Source organism: Amblyomma americanum, chromosome 4, assembly GCF_052857255.1.
Source record: "Amblyomma americanum isolate KBUSLIRL-KWMA chromosome 4, ASM5285725v1, whole genome shotgun sequence".
Taxonomy (NCBI): Eukaryota; Metazoa; Arthropoda; class Arachnida; order Ixodida; family Ixodidae; genus Amblyomma; species Amblyomma americanum.
The window spans coordinates 212,629,132-212,650,450 of record NC_135500.1 but is presented as its reverse complement, the minus strand read 5'-3'; the positions used below and the strand labels follow the sequence as shown (position 1 = coordinate 212,650,450).

The window sequence follows — 21,319 nt, the reverse complement described above, 5'->3', positions numbered from 1 at the left end:
TTGCGCTGCAATTATAAACAAAGGCCATAGTTTATTTTTCTCTTGCTGTCACTCTCCTCTATTCTTCCTCCTTTACTTTAACCAGGGATGATTATCAGCCACCACACTACTTCTTTTTGAGTCTCTTGTTGTTGCTGGATAAACACATAACAAACACGCGGGCATGATCTCCAGAGTTATATCAAGCCTTGTGGGAACGAAGCGGAACTTTTTTCCTTCCTCTCCTCATATGTCGTAATTGCTAAAAGAGGCGTCTAAATTGTGACCTTCGCCTTTTGAGCCTCAGGAAAACAAGCAGGAAAGTGAGCCCTTTGAATTCTTAGGTGGGAAAATTACGCGACGGCGGTGCATGAAAAGGGCGAAGGCTCTCCTGACGTGCTCTGGCATTTCTCCTTGCTAAAGCATTACTTTCACTTGCTCCTCTTGCGTCACAGCTTTAGTTTTATGAAATAAAAAAAATAGGCGACGTAGAAGTCTGGACTAGAACGTGGCAAATAAAATGGAGAGGAGGCTATGAAAGAAGAGTGGAATGCTGCTTAGGAACATTGCATACAGTCGGCATAAGCATTTCCACTTTCTTCTTCTTTTTCTTGCTAGAAGCCAGTTAGGTCTACTGAGCAACGAAGACATTCGTCGCATTAACTTCCCTTCATGACACCATGGTAGAAAACGAAGTTCAGTATTCATACTTCATTGCTTCACATCTTTAATAGGGCTACACTGCAGCTTTCAGCAGCTTGATGTCGGCCGTGTTTTTGAGTCAAGAGGACAACGTAGAGCATGACTGATAGGCCGGCTGCTTAAGAGCGAACTGCAATTCCCAATTACCTATGCAGAACAGCCTGTCAACAGGCGGCTAACAGACGAAGAGAAGGCCACCGCGAATACCTCTGGCGACGAAGGAGAGGTGATGAACGAGGTATCGTCGCGGTAGTATCTAGCCATGAAGCCCATAAAACAGGTTGATCGGAATTCTTGTGGTACTCGAGCTGGGAGGTGGCTTGGAGGTGCCTAAGGAAGTCAACCCCAGACTTCTGGCTTCAGCGGTCGTCATATCAGTACAGCAGACTGTTCTTAGGCATTCCGTAGCGAGAACAGAAGCCGTATGGTCACTGCGCCAACACTTCCAACCGCAAATCATCTGCCTGCATTGACCAAGTTGACTGGCATGGCCGTCCTGGCTTGAGTCTCACGCTCCTTCATGGTAACATAAGGCAAAATACTAGCCGTCCTCGCCCCATATTCACACGAGAACACCTGCGCCGACATAGCCTGGCATCAATCATAAAGCACATTTTTGTATTCCCCTACTGAATGCAGCATTACAGACTCTTGTAGATGCTTAGCATTTTTTTAATCCTTGAAGGATTCACGTCTGTTAAGAGAAGTGGTATGGCTTCTCAAGCATCCTGCGATCGAGTACACGAGATCGTTAACTCCATGTTTAACGTGCTCTAGACGTTGTGCCGGTACACTGCGCTGCAAAGTTACCAGCTGGTTTTCACACCTCAAGAGCCCAGCGGCCTTGTGTGAGCGGCGCCGCCGGCCTTAGAGGGCACCTAAAAGGAGTGCTCAAAGCTCGCCCGTAAATGCAAGGAAAAACGCCGAAACAACATGAAACATGCCCTTAAATTTCACTTGGTGTTCACATCTACGCCAATGTTCCAATGCGATGCATCCTCTCCGTTGAATGGAACAGACTCTAAAATTACATGCGTGGTGACAGTTTGCGGAGAATGGGAAAACCCCTCATTTTTATTTCATTGTTCCAGCCTACTTGTACAGCGGGCGCAAGTTTCAACAAACCATTCGCAGCGTGTGCCTTGCGAGGTGCTGCGACACTTCAGTCTGTGCGGAGAATGCATGTCACAACGGCCAAAACATTCAAAACGAAAATCAAATTTAGGGAAGGTTGCTTTATTTTAATATGGGGTATTTTTAGATGTTTTACTATCGGACTGCTACCATAGGTTATAATGTCGCTGTGTCAAAGATGGGGAGGTAAGCATGCTCCCATGTGGCGAAAAGTATTGCTACAAATTAAATTGTTTCACGATAAAATTCGTTCAAATGAAATTAATTTTCCTAATAAGCGATAGAATTTTGGAGGGAATACAGAGAAATTTGCGAATAGACAATTCGAAATTTATAATTTTCAAGCAGGTAAATTTTTTTGGTCAATTTTCAATGCAATAGCGTTAGTGGTCTCACAGAGTGGAGCACCCGACCTATTAGTACGCACGTCGAGAAAATCCGGGTGGGGTAAGGGGTCGTGACGTCACACGTGAAAATGCGGAATTGAAAAGTGATCAGAACATTACATAAATTGTGATTATAAGGTAGCAACTCGAATCAAACGTCTTTATGACATGCAAGAATGTAAAGTAAATTAACTAATGAACTCTTCATTTGCGGAAAAACACAATTGCAGTAACTGGACTCGAGCCAGTAAAGCTTGGGTCGCTAGTTAGGTCCGCTACACCTATGCCGTTGAGACACGATCGTTCGACTTGGTTAGAAGGAGGCCTTCTATGTCTTGTCCAACGATGTCCTTGTCTGCAAAGTCATTCGCAGAGACACCGCAGCGGTGGCCAAGTAGTCTGAGCATCCGCCTCGCATGCGGGAGGTGCCTGGTTCGATCCCCAATGACTGCGGGCACTCACCGATGATACAATGGGTACAGGCTTTGCCCTAGCGCTCGGCTAATTTAGGGCGAAGTGCCTTGAAAATGGGTCTTTAACCCGACCTTGAGCAGAAGAAAAAAACCTTGTGCCGTGGTGCACTTTGGCCACATTGCGCCATAAAAAAATCATGATCATCATTCACAAATAGGACTCCAGATCGTTGAAGGAAACCATTAACGCTAGCGCTTCATTCTCTTAAGGTGGAGCATAAGCGTGCCAGGACTTTTTTTCTCTCTGAAAAACAGAATTAACACTCATGTCTGGGCGAGTTGGTTCATTTCTAACAAAGAATGTACTTGCGCAACGAACACAGGACACAAGGAAGTAACACTTGTCATATGTGTTATTTTGTTGTGTCCTGTGTTCTTTGCGCAAGCACATTCTTTGTTGAAGGTCATAGAACGCTTTTCCAGAGTATGTACTTTCTCTTTGTGTGTTCTATGCTTTTTTATTTTGGCGTTGGAGAGATTCAGGCTTCATGTTGTCGTTTGTTATCGCTAAAAATGAACCAATCTGTGCGCCTTTTCTGCTCATACCTCGTGTACATATTAGGACTATAGATAAGTATGGTTTACGATCTTTAAAAATTACTTCACGTATGCAAAATAATGCCATAGAGAATCGCAGTGTAAGGTTTATGGGGGTTTAACTTCCCAAAGCGGCTCAGGCTGTGAGGGACGCCGTAGCGAAGGGCTCCGAAAATTTCTACCACCTAGGGTTCTTTAACGTGCACTGGTATCTCACAGTAGACGGGCCTCTAGAATCTCGCCTCCATCAAAATGCGACTGCCGCGGCCGGGATCGAGCCGGCGTCTTTCGGGTCAGCAGCCGAACGCCATTACCACTGCGGCTTCCCGAGGATTGCAGCTGTCAAAGAAGATTGATTTAACACTGCATTGGCGTGTTAACATTGAGGACATGGTTTTTCATTGCATCAAACAGGAGAAAACTTCATTAGAACTTACGCCCCCGGTGAGGTGAAAATCACTTCGCTTTATTTCTAGAAGTTATGCTTCAATGAAAGAAGTGCCGGTAACCATAATAGAAATTTCACATCAAACGCCGTGTGTCCTTTATCGTATGATTTATTTACAGACTTTGAAGCCCTGTTAAGTCTCTGTTAGCTCACTGTTCCTTACTCCTAGCATCGCACCCTTTCGTCGCCAAACGCACGTGAATACTGCCACACCCGTGGTCTTTCCGCGTAACGTACGCCTTGACGTAAAAGTTGATGAAGAGGCCGAGTATTAATAACGTCTGCGCGTTTCCAATGAGGATCAAGTGCCTTGGAAACCCACAGTCTACGAACAACGGTATCGACAGGTGCGCCATGGAGAGGACAAACTGGGTAATCTGGAGCCTGGTGAGGTACTTCTTCCACCACAGGTACTTCCTCACGGTCGGGCCCATGGTCGCGAGCAGGTAGTAGGTGTACATGATGGTGTGCACGAACACGTTTAGGCCGAGGCCAAATGCCGGTTGGCCCTCGGGCGCGTACAGCCCCCAGTACCAGATGTTGGCAGTGACGATGGTGTGGTGGATGACGTGGAGGTGAGTAATGTGGCTGAACTTCTTGCGCAGCACGAAGAAGACCGTGTCCAAGTGGTCGGCGTAGCGCGCCGCGATGAAGAACCAGCCGTATCTGTAGTAGCGCTCCATTTCTTCATCCATGTAGCCAGTGACACCCTGGCACCAGAGGTTGTAGCGTCCCCCGGGAAGGTACGTGAGTTTGAGCAGCAGATAGAGGAACCAGGCACAAACGACGACCATGCAGGCGTTGTGGAAGCGGATTAAGTTCATTATTCGGTACGGTTCCTTGTTTGCCATCCATCGGGGCCCAGCGACCTTCACGAAGTACAAGTAGGCGGCGAGAAAGGGGAAAACAAAGAGAGGGTTCAATACGAGCGGGTAGTTCTTGGTTCTCGGGTCCCCTTTCTCATAGATCTCCCGGAGAAACCTGGCTGGTGCGAAGAGGAGCTCTGTCATTGCGCACTAATCCTTACGTAGCCAGCAGCGGTTGTCTGGAAAAACAAAATACATATGCTGTTGCCACAGTATATTTTTTTAAAGGAAATGAATTTGGATCAAGAACTCATACAGGAAGATGTCACAGTGATAAGAACAAATGACAAATCCATTAAGTATACGACAGAAAATAACAGCTATTCTTCCCAACGGTTTGTGCTCTATTTCTGTCCATATTTATTTATGTATCATTACTTTATCGGTGACAGATTTTTATGTTTACCCTGGCACCTGAATTTTTAGCACGATGTGGGGCGTCGTTCCTGCCCCCCTCTCTTACCCTCCTTCCAGTTACCCTCCTCTCAGCCTCTGCCTATTTTTAGGGGGGCGGGGGCGTAACTTCACTGCCTGACTGTGGCAAAAGATATCGGACAAAATGAACTGGAATTGCATGACTGATGCCGGCAGTGAATAAGACCGTGAACCTAACAGGTGGAAATTAATCCTTTTAAATAGCAGCAGTCAACAATCTGTAATCGGTTTGGGGAGCCTATTACACCACGCTCCATAACAGTGCTTTCAAACAGGAGTTTTGGGCTTTCAGGTGCCGACAACGATTAGTGGCGTGTTATGTGGCACCTGAAGACCTCAAAAAATTCTAGGTATTCAAATAGTACCTGAGAGATCTTAATCATGCTGTTTTGCAATCCGTATGGGAATCCGGACGACTTTAACGATTTATTTCTGAACGTCATGAGGCGGAGGAGCTGGCTACGGTCTCTGTAGACAGTGATTGGGGGTGCGTAGCAACCCTACATACGACATGCCTTAGAAGCCCTGATGAACTTTTGCAATCAGAATAACCAACAGTATGAAAAACGACTGAATAATCGGCAGACACCTCGATAGTTTGGTCGGCCCACTGTCATCCTGTAGTAGTTGTGGCAGTTCAGATCAATTGAGTTCAAACAGCCGCATCGATAAATACAAAATTTTGCTTCCTTATGCTGTGTGTAATTCACACATCACTGCTGTCTCCTTGGCAAGTCCCGAATATTTATTTATTTATTTATTTATTTATTTATTTATTTATTTATTTATTTATTTAAATACCCTAAAGGCTCAAGTGGGCATTACATAGGGGGGGAGGGCATGAAAACAACACAATACAGATTATTGGCACACAGTAGTTAACAAATACAAAGAATAACTATATATACAAATTGCAAGTACACATCACTGCAGTCGCTGAAAGATACATAGGTTGAGCGTATGAGACTTAATGCTTCAACAATACTGAAAATATCACGGTGAATTTTGTAGGCCAAGGTGCGATGAAAGTTTTGTTTGGAAATGTGATAACTCACTTTCAGAAACTATGTCAGCCGGTAACGAGTTCCACTCTGCCATAGATAATAGTAAGGGTGATGTTTGATATTTCAGTGTTCGTGCGAAGATGGGTTGCACTTTGTGGGAATGATCAGACCGGGATGAAACATGATGGGCAGGGGCGTCGATCAGCTGTGGACAGGGAGCCATCGTAGTACAAGGAATGAAAAAACGATAAACGAGAGAACTTGGGCCGAGTGATAAGGTCGGGAATACTGATAGTTTGCTTCAATAATGACACACTTTCATACGGTGAGTATGAAGAAAGGATGAACCTCACAGCTTTATTTTGCACAGACTCAAGACGGTTAATTAATGAAACACTACTTGGACTCCATATTAAAGATGCATATTCTAAGGCTGACCTTATGAGTGTAGTATACGCGCGAAGCTTTGTCTCGGGGTTGGCAAGATATAGACGACGTTTGATGAGTCCCAGTTTCTTGAATGCTTTGTTTGTGATGTGATTTATGTGGGTGTTCCAGCTTAAATCAGCACTGAGATAAACACCTAGGTACTTAAAACAATCCGTTCTTTCAACTGCATTCTCATTAATTGTGTACACATTAGAAGGTATATTAGTGCGCGTGGAAAAGGTCATCAACATTGTTTTTTTTGATATTAATTTCCATGAGCCATAGCTGGCACCATTCATTTAGGCACCATTCAGCGACCACATATGCAAAACTTCTTAATTTTTTTATTGTTTTCATGATAGAGCGTCATCAAATAAACCGAAGTATATAGTTGTGAGTATTGCCGAACTCTGTAAAATGTGACGAGTAATAATGGCTCACTAGAAACGTTTTTATCCATGTAAACGCTCGTGTTCGGAATGGGATGAGAAACTCGAGCTGCTCATAAGCGCAGGATTTCGTTAGCCGACATACTTCAATACTGAAACACCCGTCCGCAGCATGGCTTTCCGCTGCGTCCTACAGCATACTGCAATGTTCGCTTTCCCTGTCTTCCGCATTCACACTTGGATATCTTGATCTCTCCACACCTTCAGTGGTCTAGGTATACCTTGTTTTTATGCACCGTCGCGTGACATGTGAGAGCGCCAGATCAGCGTTCTCCGCTTCTCAAAAGACACCGCTTCACAAATAGCCGTCACCTTTACCTGAGTGGTTAGCATTTCTGGCGGGAATGCAAATTGTGTGTGCCGTAGCGTCCACGAAAATTTACCAAGTTTAATTCAGAAGCCCCAAAGCCCCACACAGGTTAATTTCTAAAAAATATGCGGAGTTCATCCTCAGCAACTCTGGTGTTGCGTCACGGTGTGCTGCTTCATAGTGACGGCCTGTGAGTAAGTGTATAAAAACTCGCATTTGGCGATGAAATGCACAAACAGTGCTTACATTAAGCGAAGTATAGAATACCGTGTTTTACTGTGGTGGTATCTCCTTGCAGTGTGTACCACGGGAAAAGCATTAATCGCTTTCTACAGTGTCTGTGAATACTATTTCAAGGGACATTGAGCTGCAGCACGGAGCATTTCCTTCAAATGTAGTTTCCTTCAGCTACTCGCGTTTGCGATTACGAGTTGATTTTCGCAAAAACACTATATCATCGAAATCATTTGCGACATGTGCTGAGAGAAACAAATTGCAAGTCCAGCAGTGATGTGCGTTGCTTTGGCGTTCGGCTGCTGATTCCAGACGTGAGATCGAATCCCGGCTGCAGTGGTCTCTTTTATACGGAGGCAGAATGCAAAAGCACCCAAATGCTGTCAAATAGAAATTAATCCTCAGCCCTCAACTAAGACAGATGGTTTTCCTTACGTAAAATTAAGTGAAAACTGATAAACCTCCAGAAATTACCCTGCGGAATAACGCTTGCTGGACTTTATATACCGCCTGCGTCTCTGTTACGAGATTTCTTTTTTTTACTGTTTCATTCATGTCTTGCTATGAGGAGGAAATTTCTAGCTTTGCGGTGCTCGTATCCTCCGTGACTTCTTTTTAGAAGCGTGAGGAAAAAGAAAGGGACAACTAGGCCCACTAACTATTCAGCCTTGTTCTGTCTGCAGTGCGGCATAGGGCGAGGAGTCCTTAAAGGCAACAATTAGACTATGGTAACTATTCGGGACATGCTTTCATGCATGACACGTAAGGTGCTGTGCTTGAAGATTTTTCTCGCATATTGTTGGCATATAATGACTCAAAGGCAGCTTCGTGTCGAAAATATATTAGGCTTGAGAATACAGGAACCTAGAAGGTGGGTCGGCAAGGTCCATACGCTCAGCCTTTGATTAAAGCAATGCGCATCGCTCTTTCGAGTGTAGAACACGGAGTTAAAAATGCTGCTAATCAAGTCATGTAACTAATGTTGAGACCTAATCTACGGAAGTTTCTTTTAACGCGACCGCATTAAGGACCCCGTTGTCTAGAAAGTCCGGTGTTTGCGTCGTGAGCTAAAGATCTCGGGTATGACTCTGGCAGGTGGTGCCAAGAGAGCAACCTGGGAAGCAGGCGGCCCACGTAGATCACGTGATCTTGCGGCATCATCGCAACCTGCCCGCAAGATAGTGAGCAAACTGCCCACCAAGACAGGTGGCAGTTAAATTAATGACTGTTTGCTCGGGAAGAACTACCTGAGCCGCACAGATCCCACCGCTGGGACCACCTGCCATTGCAGGGCAGTGACGCACGCTTAACCGCTGTACCACTGGGCCAGGATCTATGAATGTGAAGTAGAGAATGACCTTCTGCATATAAAGGAATTATTTTAGGCTATTTAGTCATACCTTTAGGGCGGAGCTTAAGTGTGGCATCCAATTTTTTTTCTCGTCACTGAAGCTGACAAATGGATTTAGCGTCAGAGTAACGATGAATTGATGGACGGTACCCTTGTGTGTAAATTTATCCACCTTATATTTTCTTTTTTCATTCCAATAAACTTATTCTGATTCTGAATAAAGAGAGTGACGAGAAGGCATCTTTGAGGCATTTCGTATTCGAAGACGGGATTAATTTGATTCTCAAAAATTTCAATGAAGAGGGCATCAGAACGCCGTGGCCGCAGCCGAGGTCATACCCGCGACCTCGTATGCACTTGCAGAACTACATGGCTTCGGAGCTACTGCGGCGGGTGACAGGTGCCCATTACGCATGTGTAATTATGTGTTTCTCGAGTTCCGTTTTAGGCAGCGACCATGACCAAGGGAGAATTTCGAGATTAAATAAGCGGAGGCGGGCGTTCTCGAGGTATACACTAGAGCAGCCGCCAGCAAGGATAAGAGGGCCAGAAAGTGCCATACTGAGGGTGTCGTAACTTCAGATGCACAAGATCTGGAGCTTGCATAGCGCGTTCTACAGACTTCAATTACAGCCGATTAAACGCTCACGCGCGTTTAAAATGCGCGCGCGCATAATGCAAATTTTTTTATCAGATAGATTTATACACTAATAAAAACCCCGTTTACTCGCGCATTATGTAGTACCTTATATAATCATAATGTCCATTGGTTACTAAAAGCACTGTTTTGTCACAAGAGCACCGACGCTTCTACGACCGAAGTGGTTCTTTCAAACTAGTTCCCTGTTCCGAAGGTCACGACAGCATGTAGTGAAAATTCTTCGAAGATGAGCTGTAGCAAATATTCGGGAAGACGTTATTTTTAACTCGGACGCATTATAACGTGTTCTGAGACGAAGTTCTTCTTCTGAAATTTGCTGGCCAAAAAGTGTGGTCGGCGTTGCGGCGCTATGGTCAAGATCGAAAATTTTCCCCTTCCTAAATCGCTATTTGCACGAATTATATATTGTGCTTCGTTCAAAGCATTGTATAATTTTATCCTCAGGAGTTCTTATGCGCGAGATAATATCATTGATTGCATTTGCGCCTGTCGACTTTATTTTTCTTTTTAGGCAGAGTTCAGATAACCAAGGAAGTTTGAAATATGTAGGTATGGAAGTTCGAGGTTTATTGACAATAAATAACAAATTGCAGAAGAGACACAGCAAGAGGGCCGATGCAACGGCACCGCAGGCGGGACCTCTACTTATTTCTGGATGCTTCTGATCTTGATACTACAAAGCTCCAGCGCAACAATTTCCTTGCGATCTATTCAAGTTAATGTGCTAGTGCTTTTCTTTCTTAAAAAATAATCACTTCTTTTCATCGCAGAAACAAGGCTATGTTCTACTAACTCTCAGAACATCGAAACTTAACCACAGGATCTAATGATCGCTTTAATATATAAACCAATACTAACCGCTTTGACTCAAGACGGAAATTTATGTTCGGACGTCACTAAAACACAATTAACTGCATTCTTGAGAAGCTCCTGATTGGATGCTTGATTGATACGCGTCGCGACAAATCGGCTTTATAAAGGTCTTGATCTATGTGTTGCCGAAACAGTCGAACAAAAACAGGTGCCACAAGTCACCGCACACTAGCCTTAAAAAAACGTACCCTCATTGAGCCCTAGCTCGTAGAAGGAGTAACTAGCACTTACCTCGACGTCTGAGTTGAGCCGATCCCAGATGGTGTTTTTCTGCTCCTGTACCGAGCTGGACGTACCCGCACAGTTGTACTGCGAGCTGAGCTCAGCGAAAGAAGAAATCTCTCATTCAGGTTGTGCGACCATTGTGAGCGACATCGTTCTGGTTGGTCTGGAAAATAAACTGCAGCCTTCGGTGTTACAACAATAAGGACTACGCACGCAAATTTACTTGCGCTGCAACTATAAACAAAGGCCATAGTTTATTTTTCTCTTGCTGTCACTCCGCTCCATTCTTCCTCCTTTACTTTAACCAGGGATGATTATCAGCCACCACACTACTTCTTTTTGAGTCTCTTGTTGTTACTGGATAAACACATAACAAACACGCGGGCATGATCTCCAGAGTTATCTCAAGCCTTGTGGGAACGAAGCGGAACTTTTTCCTTCCTCTCCTCATATGTCGTAATTGCTAAAAGAGGCGTCTAAATTGTGACCTTCGAAGGCCTTTTGATCCTCGGAAAAACAAGCAGGAAAGTGAGCCCTTTGAATTCTTAGGTGGGAAAATTACGCGACGGCGGTGCATGAAAAGGTCGTAAAAGTCTGGACTAGAACGTGGCAAATAAAATGGAAAGGAGGCTATGAAAGAAGAGTGGAATGCTGCTTAGGAACATTGCATACAGTCGGCATAAGCATTTCCACTTCCCTCTTCTTTTTCTTCCTAGAAGCCAGTTAGGTCTACTGAGCAACAAAGACATTCGTCGCATTAACTTCCCTTCATGACACCATGGGAGAAAACGAAGTTCAATGTGCATACTTCGTTGCTTCACATCTTTAATAGGGCTACACTGCAGCTTGCAGCAGCTTGACGTCGGCCGTGTTTTTGAGTCAAGAGGACAACGTAGAGCATGACTGATAGGCCGGTTGCTTAAGAGCGAACTGCAATTCCCAATTACCTATGCAGAACAGCCTGTCAACAGGCGGCTAACAGACGAAGAGAAGGCCACCGCGAATACCTCTGGCGACGAAGGAGAGGTGATGAACGAGGTATTCGTCGCGGTAGTATCGAGCCATGAAGCCCATAAAACAGGTTGATCGGAATTCTTGTGGTACTCGAGCTGGGAGGTGGCATGGAGGTGCCTAAGGAAGTCAACCCCAGACTTCTGGCTTCAGCGGTCGTCATATCAGTACAGCAGACTGTTCTTAGGCATTCCGTAGCGAGAACAGAAGCCGTATGGTCACTGCGCCAACACTTCCAACCGCAAATCATCTGCCTGCATTGACCAAGTTGACTGGCATGGCCGTCCTGGCTTGAGTCTCACGCTCCTTCATGGTAACAAAAGGCAAAATACTAGCCGTCCTCGCCGCATATTCACACGAGAACACCAGCGCCGACATAGCCTGGCATCAATCATAAAGCACATTTTTGTATTCCCCTACTGAATGCAGCATTACAGACTTTTGTAGATGCTTAGCATTTTTTTAATCCTTGAAGGATTCACGTCTGTTAAGAGAAGTGTTATGGCTTCTCAAGCATCCTGCGATCGAGTACACGAGATCGTTAACTCCATGTTTAAGATGTTCTAGACGTTGTGCCGGTACACTGCGCTGCAAAGTTACCAGCTGGTTTTCACACCTCAAGAGCCCAGCCGCCTTGTGTGAGCGGCGCCGCCGGCCTTAGAGGGCACCTAAAAGGAGTGCTCAAAGCTCGCCCGTAAATGCAAGGAAAAACGCCGAAACACCATGAAACATGCCCTTAAATTTCACTTGGTGTTCACATCTACGCCAATGTTCCAATGCGATGCATCCTCTCCGTTGAATGGAACAGACTTTAAAATTACATACGTGGTGACAGTTAGCGGAGAAGGGGAAAATCCCTTATTTTTATTCCATTGTTCCAGCCTACTTGTACAGCGGGCGCAAGTTTCAACAAACCATTCGCAGCGTGTGCCTTGCGAGGTGTTGCGACACTTCAGTCTGTGCGGAGAATGCATGTCACAACTGCCAAAACATTCCAAACGAAAATAAAAATTAGGGAAGGTTGCTTTATTTTAATATGGGGTATTTTTAGATGTTTTGCTATCGGACTGCTACCATAGGTCATAATGTCGCTGTGTCAAAGATGGGGAGGTAAGCATGCTCCCATGTGGCGAAAAGTATTGCTACAAATTAAATTGTTTCACGATAAAATTCGTTCAAATGAAATTAATTTTCCTAATAAGCGATAGAATTTTGGAGGGAGTACAGAGAAATTTGCGAATAGACAATTCGAAATTTATAATTTTCAAGCAGGTAAATTTTTTTCGTCAATTTTCAATGCAATAGCGTTAGTGGTCTCACAGAGTGGAGCACCCGACCTCTTAGTACGCACGTCGAGAAAATCCGGGTGGGGTAAGGGGTCGTGACGACACACGTGAAAATGCGGAATTGAAAAGTGATCAGAACATTACATAAATTGTGATTATAAGGTAGCAACTCGAATCAAACGTCTTTATGACATGCAAGAATGTAAAGTAAATTAACTAATGAACTCTTCATTTGCGGAAAAACACAATTGCAGTAACTGGACTCGAGCCAGTAAACCTTGGGTCGCTAGTTAGGTCCGCTACACCTATGCCGTTGAGACACGATCGTTCGACTTGGTTAGAAGGAGGCCTTCTATGTCTTGACCAACGATGTCCTTGTCTGCAAAGTCATTCGCAGAGACACCGCAGCGGTGGCCAAGTAGTCTGAGCATCCGCCTCGCATGCGGGAGGTGCCTGGTTCGATCCCTAATGACTGCGGGCACCCACCGATGATACAATGGGTAGAGGCTTTCCCCTGGCGCTCGGCTAATTTAGGGTGAAGTGCCTTGAAAATGGGTCCTTAACCCCACCTTGAGCAGAAGAAAAAGAACCTTGCGCCGTGGTGCACTTTGACCACATTGCGCCGTAAAAAAATCATGATAAATCATTCACGAATAGGACTCCAGATCGTTGAAGGAAACCATTAACGCTAGCGCCTCATTCCCTTAAGGTGGAGCATAAGCGTGCCAGGATTTTTTTCTCTCTGAAAAACAGAATTAACACTCATGTCTGGGCGAGTTGGTTCATTTCTAACAAAGAATGTACTTGCGCAACGAACACAGGACACAACGAAGTAACACTTGTCATATGTGTTATTTTGTTGTGTCCTGTGTTCTTTGCGCAAGTACATTCTTTGTTGAAGGACATAGAACGCTTTTCCAGAGTATGTACTTTCTCTTTGTGTGTTCTATGCTTTTTTATTTTGGCGTTGCAGAGATTCAGGCTTCATGTTGTCGTTTGTCATCGCTAAAAATGTACCAATCTGTGCGCCTTTTCTGCTCATACCTCGTGTACATATTAGGACTATAGATAAGTATGGTTTACGATCTTTAAAAATTACTTCACGTATGCAAAATAATGCCATAGAGGATCGCAGTGTAAGGTTTATGGGGGTTTAACTTCCCAAAGCGGCTCAGGCTGTGAGGGACGCCGTAGCGAAGGGCTCCGGAAATTTCTACCACCTAGGGTTCTTTAACGTGCACTGGTATCGCACAGTAGACGGGCCTCTAGAATCTCGCCTCCATCAAAATGCGACTGCCGCGGCCGGGATCGAGCCGGCGTCTTTCGGGTCAGCAGCCGAACGCCATTACCACTGCGGCTTCCCGAGGATTGCAGCTGTCAAAGAAGATTGATTTAACACTGCATTGGCGTGTTAACATTGAGGACATGGTTTTTCATTGCATCAAACAGGAGAAAACTTCATTAGAACTTACGCCCCCGGTGAGGTGAAAATCACTTCGCTTTATTTCTAGAAGTTATGCTTCAATGAAAGAAGTGCCGGTAACCATATTAGAAATTTCACATCAAACGCCATGTGTTCTTTATCGTATGATTTATTTACAGACTTTGAAGTTCTGATAGGTCTCTGTTAGCTCACTGTTCCTTATTCCTAGCATCGCACCCTTTCGTCGCCAAACGCACGTGAATACTGCCACACCCGTGGTCTTTCCGCGTAACGTACGCCTTGACGTAAAAGTTGATGAAGAGGCAGAGTATTAATAACGTCTGCGCGTTTCCAATGAGGATCAAGTGCCTTGGAAACCCACAGTCTACGAACAACGGTATCGACAGGTGCGCCATGGAGAGGACAAACTGGGTAATCTGGAGCCTGGTGAGGTACTTCTTCCACCACAGGTACTTCCTCACGGTCGGGCCCATGGTCGCGAGCAGGTAGTAGGTGTACATGATGGTGTGCACGAACACGTTTAGGCCGAGGCCAAATGCCGGTTGGCCCTCGGGCGCGTACAGCCCCCAGTACCAGATGTTGGCAGTGACGATGGTGTGGTGGATGACGTGGAGGTGAGTAATGTGGCTGAACTTCTTGCGCAGCACGAAGAAGACCGTGTCCAAGTGGTCGGCGTAGCGCGCCGCGATGAAGAACCAGCCGTATCTGTAGTAGCGCTCCATTTCTTCATCCATGTAGCCAGTGACACCCTGGCACCAGAGGTTGTAGCGTCCCCCGGGAAGGTACGTGAGTTTGAGCAGCAAATAGAGGAACCAGGCACAAACGACGACCATGCAGGCGTTGTGGAAGCGGATTAAGTTCATTATTCGGTACGGTTCCTTGTTTGCCATCCATCGGGGCCCAGCGACCTTGACGAAGTACAAGTACGCGGCGAGAAAGGGGAAAACAAAGAGAGGGTTCAATACGAGCGGGTAGTTCTTGGTTCTCGGGTCCCCTTTCTCATAGATCTCCCAGAGAAACCTGGCTGGTGCGAAGAGGAGCTCTGTCATTGCGCACTAATCCTTACGTAGCCAGCAGCGGTTGTCTGGAAAAACAAAATACATATGATGTTGCCACAGTATATTTTTTAAAGGAAATGGATTTGGATCAAGAATTCATACAGGAAGATGTCACTGTGATAAGAACAAATGACAAATCCATTAAGTATACGACAGAAAATAACAGCTATTCTTCCCAACGGTTTGTGCTCTATTTCTGTCCATATTTATTTATGTATCATTACTTTATCGGTGACAGATTTTTATGTTTACCCTGGCACCTGAATATTTAGCACGATGTGGGGCATCGTTCCTGCCCCTCCCCCTCTTACCCTCTTTCCAGTTACCCTCCTCTCAGCCTCTGCCTATTTATAGGGGGTGGGGGGGGCGGAACTTCACTGCCTGACTGTGGCAAAAGATATCGGACAAAATGAACTGGACTTACATGACTGAGGCCGGCAATGAATAAGACCGTGAACCTAACAGGTGGAAATTAGTCCTTTTAAATTGCAGCAGTCAACAATCTGTAATCGGTTTGGGGAGCCTATTACACCACGCTCCATAACAGTGCTTTCAAACAGGAGTTTTTGGCTTTCAGGTGCCGACAACGATTAGTGGCGTGTTATGTGGCACCTGAAGACCTCAAAAAATTCTAGGTATTCAAATAGTGCCTGAGAGATCTTAATCATGCTGTTTTGCAATCCGTATGAGAATCCGGGCGACTTTTACGATTTATTTCTGAACGTCATGAGGCGGAGGTACTGGCTACGGTCTCTGTAGACAGTGATTGGGGGTGCAGAGCAACCCTACATACGACATGCGTTAGGAGCCCTGATGAACTTTTGCAATGAGAATAACAACAGTATGAAAAACGACTGAATAATCGGCAAACACCTCCATGGTTTGGTCGGCCCACTGTCATCCTGTAGTAGTTGTGGCAGTTCAGATCAATTGAGTTCAAACGGCCGCATCGATAAATACAAAATTTTGCTTCCTTATGCAGTGTGTGATTCACACATCACTGCTGTCTCCTTGGCAAGTCCCGAATATATAGGTAACAATGATTCAGCGACCAGATATGCAAAACTTCTTAATTTTTTATTGTTTTCATGATAGAGCGTCATCAAATAAACCGAAGTATATAGTTGTGAGTATTGCCGAACTCTGTAAAATGTGACGAGTAATAATGGCTCACTAGAAACGTTTTTATCCATGTAAACGCTCGTGTTCGGAATGGGATGAGAAACTCGAGCTGCTCATAAGCGCAGGATTTCGTTGGCCGACATACTTCAATACTGAAACACCCGTCCGCAGCATGGCTTTCCGCTGCGTCCTACAGCATACTGCAATGTTCGCTTTCCCTGTCTTCCACATTCACACTTGGATATCTTGGTCTCTCCACACCTTCAGTGGTCTAGGTATACCTTGTTTTTATGCACCGTCGCGTGACATGTGAGAGCGCCAGATCAGCGTTCCCCGCTTCTCAAAAGACACCGCTTCACAAATAGCCGTCACCTTTACCTGAGTGGTTAGCATTTCTGGCGAGAATGCAAATTGTGTGTGCCGTAGCGTCCACGAAAATTTACCAAGTTTAATTCAGAAGCCCCGAAGCCCCACACAGGTTAATTTCTAAAAAATATGCGGAGTTCATCCTCAGCAACTCTGGTGTTGCGTCACGGTGTGCTGCCTCATAGTGACGGCCTGTGAGTAAGTGTACAAAAACTCGCATTTGGCGATGAAATGCACAAACAGTGCTTACATTAAGCGAAGTCTAGAATACCGTGTTTTACTGTGGTGGTATCTCCTTGCAGTGTGTACCACGGGAAAAGCATTAATCGCTTTCTACTGTGTCTGTGAATACTTTTTCAAGGGGCATTGAGCTGCAGCACAGGGCATTTCCTTCAAATGTAGTTTTCTTAAACTACTCGCGTTTGCGATTACGAGTGAATTTTCGCAAAAACACTATATCATCGAAATCATTTGCGACATGTGCTGAGAGAAACAAATTGCAAGTCCAGCAGTGATGTGCGTTGCTTTGGCGTTCGGCTGCTGATTCCAGACGTGAGATCGAATCCCGGCTGCGGTGGTCTCTTTTATACGGAGGCAGAATGCAAAAGCACCCAAATGCTATCAAATAGAAATTAATCCTCAGCCCTCAACTAAGACATATGGTTTTCCTTACGTAAAATTAAGTGAAAACTGATAAACCTCCAGAAATTACCCTGCGCAATAAGGCTTGCTGGACTTCATATACCGCCTGCGCCTCTGTTACGAGATTTCTATTTTTTCCTGTTTCATTCATGTTTTGCTATGAGGAGGAAATTTCTACCTTTGCGGTGCTCGTATCCTCCGTAACGTCTTTTTAGAATCGTGAGGAAAAAGAATGGGCCAACTAGGCCCACTGACTATTCAGTCTTGTTCTGTTTGCAGTGCGGCATAGGGCGAGGAGTCCTAAAGGCAACAATTAGACTATGGCAACTATGCGGGACATGCTTTCATGCATGACACGTAAGGTGCTGTGCTTGAAGATTTTTCTCGCATATTGTTGGCATATAATGACTCAAAGGCAGCTTCGTGTCGAAAATATATTAGGCTTGAGAATACAGGAAACTAGAAGGTGGGTCGGCAAGGTCCATACGCTCAGCCTTTGATTAAAGCAATGCGCGTCGCTCATTGGAGTGTAGAACACGGAGTTAAAAATGCTGCTAATCAAGTCATGTAACTAATGTTGAGACCTAATCTACGGAAGTTTCCTTTAAAGCGACCGCGTTAAGGACCGCGTTGTCTAGAAAGTCCGGTGTTTGCGTCGTGAGCTAAAAATCTCGGGTATGACTCTGGCAGGTGGTCCCCAGAGAGCAACCTGGGAAGCAGGCGGCCCACGTAGATCACGTGATCTTGCGGCATCATCGCAACCTGCCCGCAAGATAGTGAGCAAACTGCCCACCAAGACAGGTGGCAGTTAAATTAATGACTGTTTGCTCGGGAAGAACTACCTGAGCCGCACAGATCCCACCGCTGGGACCACCTGCCATTGCAAGGCAGTGACGCACGCTTAACCGCTGTACCACTGGGACAGGATCTATGAATGTAAAGTGGAGAATGACCTTCTGCATATAAAAAAAAATATTTTAGGCTATTTAGTCATACCTTTAAGGCGGAGCTTAAGTGTGCCATCCAATTTTTTTTTCTCGTCACTGAAGCTGACAAATGGATTTAGCGTCAGAGTAACGATGAATTGATGGACGGAACCCTTGTGTGTAAATTTATCCACCTTATATTTTCTTTTTAATTCCAATAAACTTATTCTGATTCTGAATAAAGAGAGTGACGAGAAGGCATCTTTGAGGCATTTTGTATTCGAAGACGGGATTAATTTGATTCTCAAAAATTTCAATGAAGAGGGCATCAGAACGCCGTTGCCGCAGCCGAGGTCATACCCGTGACCTCGTATGCACTTGCAGAACTACATGGCTTCGGAGCTACAGCGGCGAGTGACAGGTGCCCATTACGCATGTGTAATTATGTGTTTCTCGAGTTCCGTTGTAGGCAGTGACCATGACCAAGAAAGAATTTCTAGATTAAATAAGAGGAGGCGGGCGTTCTCGAGGTATACACTAGAGGAGTCGCCAGCAAGGATAAGAAGGCCAGAAAGTGCCATACTGAGGGTGTCGTAACTTCATATGCAAAAGATCTGGAGCTTGCATAGCGCGTTCTACAGACTTCAATTACAGCCGATTAAACGCTCACGCGCGTTTAAAATGCGCGCGCGCATAATGCAAATTTTTTTATCAGATAGATTTATACACTAATAAAAACCCCGTTTACTCGCGCATTATGTAGTACCTTATATAATCATAATGTCCATTGGTTACTAAAAGCACTGTTTTGTCACAAGAGCACGGACGCTTCTACGACCGAAGTGGTTCTTTCAAACTAGTTCCCTGTTCCGAAGGTCACGACAGCATGTAGTGAAAATTCTTCGAAGATGAGCTGTAGCAAATATTCGGGAAGACGTTATTTTTAACTCGGACGCATTATAACGTGTTCTGAGACGAAGTTCTTCTTCTGAAATTTGCTGGCCAAAAAGTGTGGTCGGCGTTGCGGCGCTATGGTCAAGATCGAAAATTTTCCCCTTCCTAAATCGCTATTTGCACGAATTATATATTGTGCTTCGTTCAAAGCATTGTATAATTTTATCCTCAGGAGTTCTTATGCGCGAGATAATATCATTGATTGCATTTGCGCCTGTCGACTTTATTTTTCTTTTTAGGCAGAGTTCAGATAACCAAGGAAGTTTGAAATATGTAGGTATGGAAGTTCGAGGTTTATTGACAATAAATAACAAATTGCAGAAGAGACACAGCAAGAGGGCCGATGCAACGGCACCGCAGGCGGGACCTCTACTTATTTCTGGACGCTTCAGATCTTGATACTACAAAGCTCCAGCGCAACTATTTCCTTGCGATCTATTCAAGTTAATGTGCTAGTGCTTTTCTTTCTTAAAAAATAATCACTTCTTTTCATCGCAGAAACAAGGCTCTGTTCTACTAACTCTCAGAACATCGAAACTTAATCACATGATCTAATGATCGCATTAATATATAAACCAATACTAACCGCTTTGACTCAAGACGAGAATTTATGTTCGGACGTCACTAAAACACAATTAACTGCATTCTTAAGAAGCTCCTGATTGGATGCTTGATTGATACTCGTCGCGAAAAATCGGCTTTATAAAGGTCTTGATCTATGTGTTGCCGAAACAGTCGAACAAAAACAGGTGCCACAAGTCACCGCACACTAGCCTTAAAAAAAAACGTACCCTCATTGAGAGCTAGCTCGTAGAAGGAGTAACTAGCACTTACCTCGACGTCTGAGTTGAGCCGATCCCAGATGGTGTTTTTCTGCTCCTGTACCGAGCTGGACGTACCCGCACAGTTGTACTGCGAGCTCAGCTCAGCGAAAGAAGAAATCTCTCATTCAGGTTGTGCGACCATTGTGAGCGACATCGTTCTGGTTCGTCTGGAAAGTAAACTGCAGCCTTCGGTGTTACAACAATAAGGACTACGCACGCAAATTTACTTGCGCTGCAACTATAAACAAAGGCCATAGTTTATTTTTCTCTTGCTGTCACTCTCCTCTATTCTTCCTCCTTTACTTTAACCAGGGATGATTATCAGCCACCACACTACTTCTTTTTGAGTCTCTTGTTGTTGCTGGATAAACACATAACAAACACGCGGGCATGATCTCCAGAGTTATCTCAAGCCTTGTGGGAACGAAGCGGAACTTTTTTCCTTCCTCTCCTCATATGTCGTAATTGCTAAAAGAGGCGTCTAAATTGTGACCATCGAAGGCCTTTTGAGCCTCGGGAAAACAAGCAGGAAAGTGAGCCCTTTGAATTCTTAAGTGGGAAAATTACGCGACGGCGGTGCATGAAAAGGGCGTAAAAGTCTGGACTAGAACGTGGCAAATAAAATGGAGAGGAGGATATGAAAGAAGAGTGGAATGCTGCTTAGGAACATTGCATACAGTCGGCATAAGCATTTCCACTTCCCTCTTCTTTTTCTTCCTAGAAGCCAGTTAGGTCTACTGAGCAACGAAGACATTCGTCGCATTAACTTCCCTTCATGACACCATGGTAGAAAACGAAGTTCAGTATTCATACTTCATTGCTTCACATCTTTAATAGCGCTACACTGCAGCTTTCAGCGGCTTGATGTCGGCCGTGTTTTTGAGTCAAGAGGACAACGTAGAGCATGACTGATAGGCCGGCTGCTTAAGAGCGAACTGCAATTCCCAATTACCTATGCAGAACAGCCTGTCAACAGGCGGCTAACAGACGAAGTGAAGGCCACCGCGAATACCTCTGGCGACGAAGGAGAGGTGATGAACGAGGTATTCGTCGTGGTAGTATCTAGCCATGAAGCCCATAAAACAGGTTGATCGGAATTCTTGTGGTCCTCGAGCTGGGAGGTGGCTTGGAGGTGCCTAAGGAAGTCAACCCCAGACTTCTGGCTTCAGCGGTCGTCATATCAGTACAGC

General features: G+C 45.0%; 2 pseudogenes across 2 annotated transcripts; both read right to left on the bottom strand.

Moving 5' to 3' along the window:
* Positions 1-91: 91 nt before the first annotated feature.
* On the bottom strand, positions 92-10,683 carry LOC144129267 (very long chain fatty acid elongase AAEL008004 pseudogene; annotated as a pseudogene). The gene is made up of 2 exons (XR_013313898.1): positions 10,503-10,683; positions 92-4,704 (listed from the first exon to the last, which is right to left on the bottom strand). The product of XR_013313898.1 is annotated as a very long chain fatty acid elongase AAEL008004 pseudogene (transcript).
* A 3,153-nt stretch (positions 10,684-13,836) lies between these two features.
* LOC144127561 (very long chain fatty acid elongase AAEL008004 pseudogene) lies at positions 13,837-20,306 on the bottom strand (annotated as a pseudogene). The gene is made up of 2 exons (XR_013313541.1): positions 20,140-20,306; positions 13,837-15,321 (listed from the first exon to the last, which is right to left on the bottom strand). The product of XR_013313541.1 is annotated as a very long chain fatty acid elongase AAEL008004 pseudogene (transcript).
* Positions 20,307-21,319: the final 1,013 nt, after the last annotated feature.